This window comes from Terrapene carolina, unplaced genomic scaffold (assembly GCF_002925995.2).
Source record: "Terrapene carolina triunguis isolate 2854851 unplaced genomic scaffold, T_m_triunguis-2.0 Scaffold21, whole genome shotgun sequence".
NCBI classification, from domain to species: domain Eukaryota; kingdom Metazoa; phylum Chordata; order Testudines; family Emydidae; genus Terrapene; species Terrapene triunguis.
In genome coordinates this window covers 8,045,931-8,053,463 of record NW_020664372.1, presented here as the reverse complement: position 1 = coordinate 8,053,463, position 7,533 = coordinate 8,045,931, and positions in this window count along the sequence as shown.

Sequence of the window (7,533 nt, the reverse complement as noted above, 5' to 3'; positions counted from 1 at the left end):
AACTCAATACACTGTAGGTATACAGCTGGTCTCAAAATGCCTGCTAGCACCTTTCCCTTCCTGTTATAGCATGTAACATCTGTTTCTTAAGTGAAAGAGTGTGAGGAAAATGAGCACGAGTGGTGTACACTGACATATGCGGGCCAGGGAAGTGATTTATTATATTTCAAACAGAATGTTTCTGTTGCAAAAACAAAAGCAAATTCTGAATGTGTCTTTGTCTAGTGATTTGTGTATGATGCATTTTTTAGTTTGGAAGGGGGTGGGCGGATTGTAATATTTTTATTAAAGCATAGCACAAAACTACAGGGCCAAGAAAAAGTTAACTAGTACAGTGAATGAAAACAGGATCCCATAAAAAATAATTAAGAAAGGAGCTCCTGTTCTTAACACAGGAGCTGCTTGCATTTTATAATTATTTTTGCCAAAATAATCTTTACCTATTCTCAAAGACCTGCTGGTGGATGACATGGGGTGTACAGTCTGAGGGGGGAAATAGAAAAAAAGCAATAGAAACAAACCAGATGCAATGGACTGTTCCAAGTGCCTGTGCTCAACCCATGCACAACCACAGACACCATCTGAAGAGGCCTGCATCATCTCGTCAATGACACATGCAGGTCAAAAAGACCAATTAAAAATGCTAGGAGCCATTACTGCTAACAGTAGTTGAAACCAATGGGATTACTCAAAGAGTAAAGACACAACTCACTATGAGTAAAGATGGCAAAATGAGGCCTTACGTTTGTATAAAAACTAAATAAAAAATTAACTGCTGAAGAAACACAGTCAAAAAACTCATGTATCCCAAACCAAGGAAAGGTTAAAGAAAAGCATTTTATTCACATTAGTAATATACATTAAAAAGGTTTTGTGGAATGATCTGAGAGTCAGTGATTACAGGAGTTAAACAGAATAGCACTTAGATAACTAAAGACTGCTAATAGACAGCAGGTCACACTTAACAAATCTGATTAACTTCTTTGAGGAAGTGACAATAAGAACTGCTAAGGATGAAGTAGCAGATATTATCTACAGCATTTGAACCTGACAAAGGCTTTTGATACAGTGCCACCTAAAAGGCTGGTGTAAAATTTTAGTTAATGTGATATTGATGGTGAAATTCTCAACTGGTTAAAAAAAATTGCTTAGTAACTGAGGCCATATGATAAATGGATACATACTGAGTAGGGAGGAGCTGACAAGTGAAGTGTTAAAAGAATCTGTTAGCAGTAGAGCTGCTCTTGTTCATAGGATAAACCAATGACCTAGAGGAGGAGGAATGTTTATCAAGGTGTTCAAATTTGCAAGAGACATGAAACATTTAGAAAATTAGCAGGAAAAGCAACTTGAAAGTGACCAGGCTAGGTTAGGGTTGAAAAAAATGGATTTTTGTGTGGGAAAAAAATTGGGGTAATAAAAACTAGGTTTAAAAAATGCCCAGTCGTTCATATTCTAGGGCAGGGATCGGCAACCTTTGGCATGCGGATCACCAGGGTAGGCACCCTGGCGGGCCGGGCCGGTTTGTTTACCTGCTGCATCCGCAGGTTCGGCCGATCGCGGCTCCCACTGGCCGCGGTTCGCTATCCCAGGCCAATGGGGGCTGCGCGAAGCGGCGCGGGCCGAGGGACGTGCTAGCTGCCGCTTCTCGTTGCCCCCATTGGCCTGGAGCGGCGAATCGCAGCCAGTGGGAGCCGCCATCAGTCGAACCTCCGGACGTGGCAGGTAAACAAACTGGCCCAGCCCACCAGGGTGCTTATCCTGGCGAGCCGTGTGCCAAAGGTTGCCGATCCCTGTTCTAGGGCCCTGATTCAGCAAGGTATTTGAAAATGTGCATCTCAATTACTGCAATATCCTTTTCTCTGACCTTGATAAATGCAGTCTTACCCTGCTAATGTCCATTGAAGTGAATACAACTAATCAGATGCTTAAAGTTAGGCATGTGTTTAAGAACCTTGCTGAACTGGGGACCAGTTGTTCACGTATTGTAAGACACTGATGAGGAAAAGACTTTGAAGTGATAATGGATCCATCACTTCCAGAACTGGTATCCCATGGGAAAGCCTAACCCAGTTTCTTGACCAAAGACTCAGATGATTGTCAGATGCTTCTCCAAACCATTCCTCCCTACTTTGTGAGCTTTTCCCCTTCACTAATAGTCAATCTCAAGGATTGTAGCTACTTAGAGTAAGAAAAAAAAATCTCCATTCTTTATACATGAAGCAATTAAGAGGGGAAGTGAATATGCTATGTAAAACTCTGAGGGGAATAGAAAAGATGGATGCCAAAAAGCTGTTCAAGAGGGTAACAAGCTAAAAATAAAATGATTCAAACTAAGCTAACAAAAGACTGGGTCTTAAAAGAGTGAGAAATTTCTTTATACAAATGCAATTAGTGTAGAAATGGATTAACCCAGGCTTCATTAGAAGCTACTGCAAACATACCCCACTTGCCCCAGTGATGCCGTCGCATCCCCTGATCTCCCTTGCACCTACTCTGATCCCCTCCCTTACTCTTCTCCTTAACCTCTCACTCTCCTCTGACTTTTTCCTCAGATCATAATACAAGCATGCTGTCTCCCATTTTAACCCCTCCCACCCTGGAGCTCTCTAGCCTCTACCTTCTCTGCCTCATCTCCCTTCTCTCTTTCATCTCTAAACTCATTGAACAAACTCTCCACAATACCTTTCTGGAGTCCTTCTCTTCATTTCCAGCCTAAATCCTCTCAAATCCAGCTTCTGCCCCTTGCATTCCACTCAAATCACTCTCACCAAAGTCTTTAATGACCTTCTCCTAGTCACAGCTCAGAACCAGTACTCCATCCTCAACCTCCTTGATCTGTCAGCTACTTTTGACACGGTTGACCATGTTCTTCTTGTCCTCCCTTAGCTGCCATGACTCTGTCCTTTCCTGGTTCTCCTCCTGCCTCTCTAATCATTCCTTCAGCAAATCATCCTCATCCCCCTCCAACTTTCTTGGGGGAAGGTCTACCGGATTCTATACTTGGTCCCTTTCTCTTACCCCTTTACACCCTCACTCTGGATAATCTCATCCACAAACACAAATTTAACTACCATCTCTATGCTGATGACCCATAGATATACTTCTCTTCTCCAGAGCTGCCTCCTGTCTAAACTGAAGTCTCAATCTGTCTCTCTAACATCTCTTTATGGATGTCCAGCTGTCAACTCATGGTCAACATATCTAAAATAGAGCTCTTAATCTTCCCCTCAAGCCCTCCCCTCTACTCCCCTCTTTTCTAGATCACTATGGCAATATCACCAACCTGCCTCTCAGGACCATAACCTGGATGTCATCATTGATCTGGACCTCTCTCTAGGTCTTCACATCCAGACTTATGTCTAAGTCTTGCCAGTTCTCACTGCATAATATCCCTAAAATGGATATCCTATCCATCCACACACCTAAAATCCTTGCCCAGGCTCTGATCATCTTGCATCTCCAATACTACAACATCCTTTTCTCTGGCCTTGAGAAAAGCAATCTTACCCTGCTCATATCCATTCAGAATGCTTCTGCAATAGTCATTTTCCAAGCCTATTGCTTTGACTATGTCCCCCCTGTCTGGGCTTCCTCTACTGGCTCCCACTTCTCTATCACATCAAACACAAGCTTCTTGTCTTCACTTTCAAGGTCCACCCAAAATATCATCTCTCATTCACTTTCAAGATGTCAGCTATTACTTCCTTTCTCCACTTGTTAAATTTTTAAACAAGCATCTTAAACATCTATAAAGCTACCTCATTATCCTCCTTCAAAATCTTCCTTTGCTGTGATGCCTACAAAAAGCTTGGCAATGTATCTAGGCTGTTGTCTATCATCCTGACCAATATTATTTTAATTGTTTCCTTGTAATCCCCTATCTAGCTGTCGTTTCCATCTGTAGTCTCTTGTTTTAATCTTAGATTGTAAACTTTTGGGGGCAGGGACCATCTTTTTGTTCTGTGTTTTGTGACAAAGTTCCTCCTCTATCTTGGTGGGTCCTGCGCTTATTGGCGGATTTTCTTGCCTCAGAGATTCACCATGTGGATTGGGGAACAGAAAACTACTCATCCAGTGACCAGTATATTTGCGCTCTACCAGACTCCTGTACCCCACTGGTCTGGGTCTGTCACATATCCTTCCCCCCTGCTCAACGCCAAGGGGTTGGGCAGCTTGGGACGCCAGACAGTGCACATGTGACAAGCCATCGGCGTTGCCATGACGGCTCCCTGCTCTGTGTTGCACGCAGAACTGGAAAGGTTGGAGGGATAAGAATCATCTGGTCACCCTTGTGTTCTTCTCTTTGTTCCGCTGCATCTATTGAAGAGGGGCATGGTCGGTCACAAGGACAAATCTGCGCCCGAGCAGGTAGTAGCGCAATGTTTCCATGGCCCATTTTACAGCGAGGCATTCTCTCTCCACCACTGCATATTTTTCTTCCCTTGGAAGGAGTTTCCGACTGAGGTATAGAATTGGGTGTTCCTCCTCCCCGACCATCTGTGATAGAACGGCCCCCAACCCTACTTCCGATGCATCCGTCTGCAGGATAAACTCCTTGGTGAAATCAGGGGCTATCAGTACGGGGTTACTGCAGAGGGCAGTCCGTAGGTCTGTGAATGCTTCCTCTGCTGTGTCAGACCATCTCACCAGATCAGGTCCACGGGCTTTCACTAGGTCTGTCAGGGGGCTTGCCCTTGTGGCAAAGTGGGGGATAAGTTGTCGGTAATACCCCACCACACCTAGGAACGCCCGGACTTGTTTCTTATGACTTGGTCGGGGCCAATTTTGGATGGCCTCTAACTTGTTCACTTGGGGTTTTACCAAACCTTTTCCCACAATGTAGCCAAGATATTTGGCCTCTGTAAACCCTACAGCGCACTTGGCAGGGTTTGCTGTAAGGCCAGCTCGCCTGAAGGTATCGAGGACTGCCTCCACCTTCTCCAGGTGGGTTTCCCAGTGGGAGTATGAATGACCACATCGTCCAAGTAGGCAGCAGCATAACTGTTATGCGGGTGTAATAGCTTGTCCATGAGGCGCTGGAAGGTAGCTGGGGCCCCATGTAGTCCAAAAGGGAGGACAGTATATTGAAAAAGACCCTCTAGTGTAGAGAACGCAGTCTTTTCCTTTGCGTCTTCTGCAAGGGGAATCTAACAGTACCCCTTTGTCAAGTCTAGGGTAGTCAAGTACCGGGCATTACCCAGACGGTCCACTAGCTCATCTATGCAAGGTATGGGATACGCGTCGAACTGGGATACTTCATTTAGTCGCCGGAAGTCATTGCAAAATCTTGTGGTGCCATCAGGTTTGGGCACCAGCATGATTGGGCTGGACCACTGACTGTGGGATTCTTCGATGATGCACAACTCCAGCATTTTTTTTACTTCTGCTTTTATTTCCTCCCTTTTTGCTGCTGGCACCCGATAGGGCCTCATTGTTACTCGGGCCCCAGGGTTCGTGGCGATGTGGTGATATGTCTCGGTTGTTCGACCCGGTTTTGTCGAGAACACATCTTGGTTCCGGAAGATCATCTCAGACACCTCATTCTTCTGGTCAGGTGTTAAATCGGGAGACACTCTCACCTGTTTGGAAGGCTTGTTTTCCTGGGTTAGGTCTTTTTGGACCGTTGTGCATGCCTGTTGTGCATGCCAGGGTTTCAGAAGGTTAACGTGATAAATCTGTTCTTGTTTTCTGCGTCCTGGCTGCCACACCTTGTAGGTTACTTCCCCCACGGGTTCAACCACCTCATAGGGCCCCTGCCATTGGGCTAGAAGCTTGCTTTCTGCCGTGGATACCAACACCATAACCCGATCCCCTGGTTGGAACTGTCGCACTTTTGCCTGGCGATTGTAATGGGTTCGCTGGGCCTCCTGTGCCTTCTCCAAATGTTCCCGTACAATAGGGGTTACCCGGGCTATCCGGTCTCGCATCTGCATTACATGCTCGATTATATTTTTCCCCTTATTGGGTTCCTTTTCCCAGATCTCTTTGGCGATATCTAGTATGCCACGGGGGTGACGCCCGTATAATAACTCAAAGGGGGAAAACCCAGTTGAGGCCTGAGATACCTCCCGGATAGCGAACATAAGGTAGGGTAGTAGGGTGTCCCAATCCTTCCCGTCCCAACTTACCACCTTCCTTATCATAGCCTTGAGGGTTCGATTAAACCTTTCTACCAACCCATCAGTCTGCGGATGGTAGACCGAAGTTCTCAGGGTAGGTATATGGAGCAGCATACAGAGGTCCTTCATTAGCTTCGACATAAATGGGGTTCCTTGGTTGGTTAATATCTCCTTCAGTAGCCCCATTCGGGCAAAGATCCCCACCAGCTCTTTGGCTATAGTTTTAGAGGCCGTGTTCCGCAGGGGGACGGCTTCTGGGTAGCGAGTAGCATAGTCCAAAACAACAAGTATATATTGGTGACCCCGAGCCGTCTTCTCCAGGGGTTCCACTAGGTCCATGGCTATTCGCTCGAAGGGGACCTCTATGATGGGAAGAGGTACTAAGGGTGCCCTCAAGTGGAGACGGGGACTGTGCAGCTGACACTCCGGGCAGGAGGCACAGTACCTCCGCACTTCTTCATGTACTCCGGGCCAGAAGAACCGTCGTAGGACTCATGCCAGGGTCTTCTCTACCCCCAAATGCCCCCCAAAAAGATGACTATGAGCAAGACTTAATACAGCGTTCTGGTGTTTTTGAGGTACAAGGATCTGCTCTACCTTCTGCCCCTGTACTGGTGCAACCCGGTATAAGAGATCCTTCTTCATTATGAAGTAGGGTCCTGGTCCCTGGGTTTTCCCTTCCACAGGGACCCCATCTATTTCAGTCACCTCCTTCCTAATGTTGTCATAACTTGGGTCTTCTGCCTGGTCCCATCCAAAATTTCCTCTCCCGGGGCTAATCTGCCCAAGATCTAGGGGCCCAGTCTCTGTTGCCTCTACTGGTTCAGAAGCATTAGGGTGGGGGTCAGACTCAGGTGCTTCTCCCTCCTGCGTGGCTTCCTTTTCAGCTGTGCGGGTCTGCCTACCTACAAGAGCGACCCTCTGGCTTTGGGTCAGTATTTGGGTTCCCAAGGCCTTAGCTGCCCTTCTTTCCCTTTTTGTCTTTCTACCCTGTCTGGGAGTAGAGAACAAATCTGGGGATATTTCAGAGAAGATTGGGGGTTGACAGTCTGCTGTGGATGCCTCACTAATTTTAGGGTCCCCATCTTTCTCCAATCCCCCTACTGGGAGTAAGTTTCCAAACCCTGGGAAGTCCCTCCCTATGAGCACCGGGTATGGGAGTTTAGGGACTACACCTGCTGCTACCTCAGTAGTGTTCCCTTGGATCTCGATTTTTACTGGGATGGTGGGGTGGTAACTAACTGTCCCATGGACACATGTTATCCCCGTATGTTTAGCCTGTAGCAGCTGACTACGCTTCACGAGCTTCCCTGAGATAAGCGTGATAGCACTCCCCGAATCAACCAGTGCCGTGGTCCCTACCCCATTTAGTTTCACTGGTCTGGTATACATATGTGGGGTTAGTGAGACC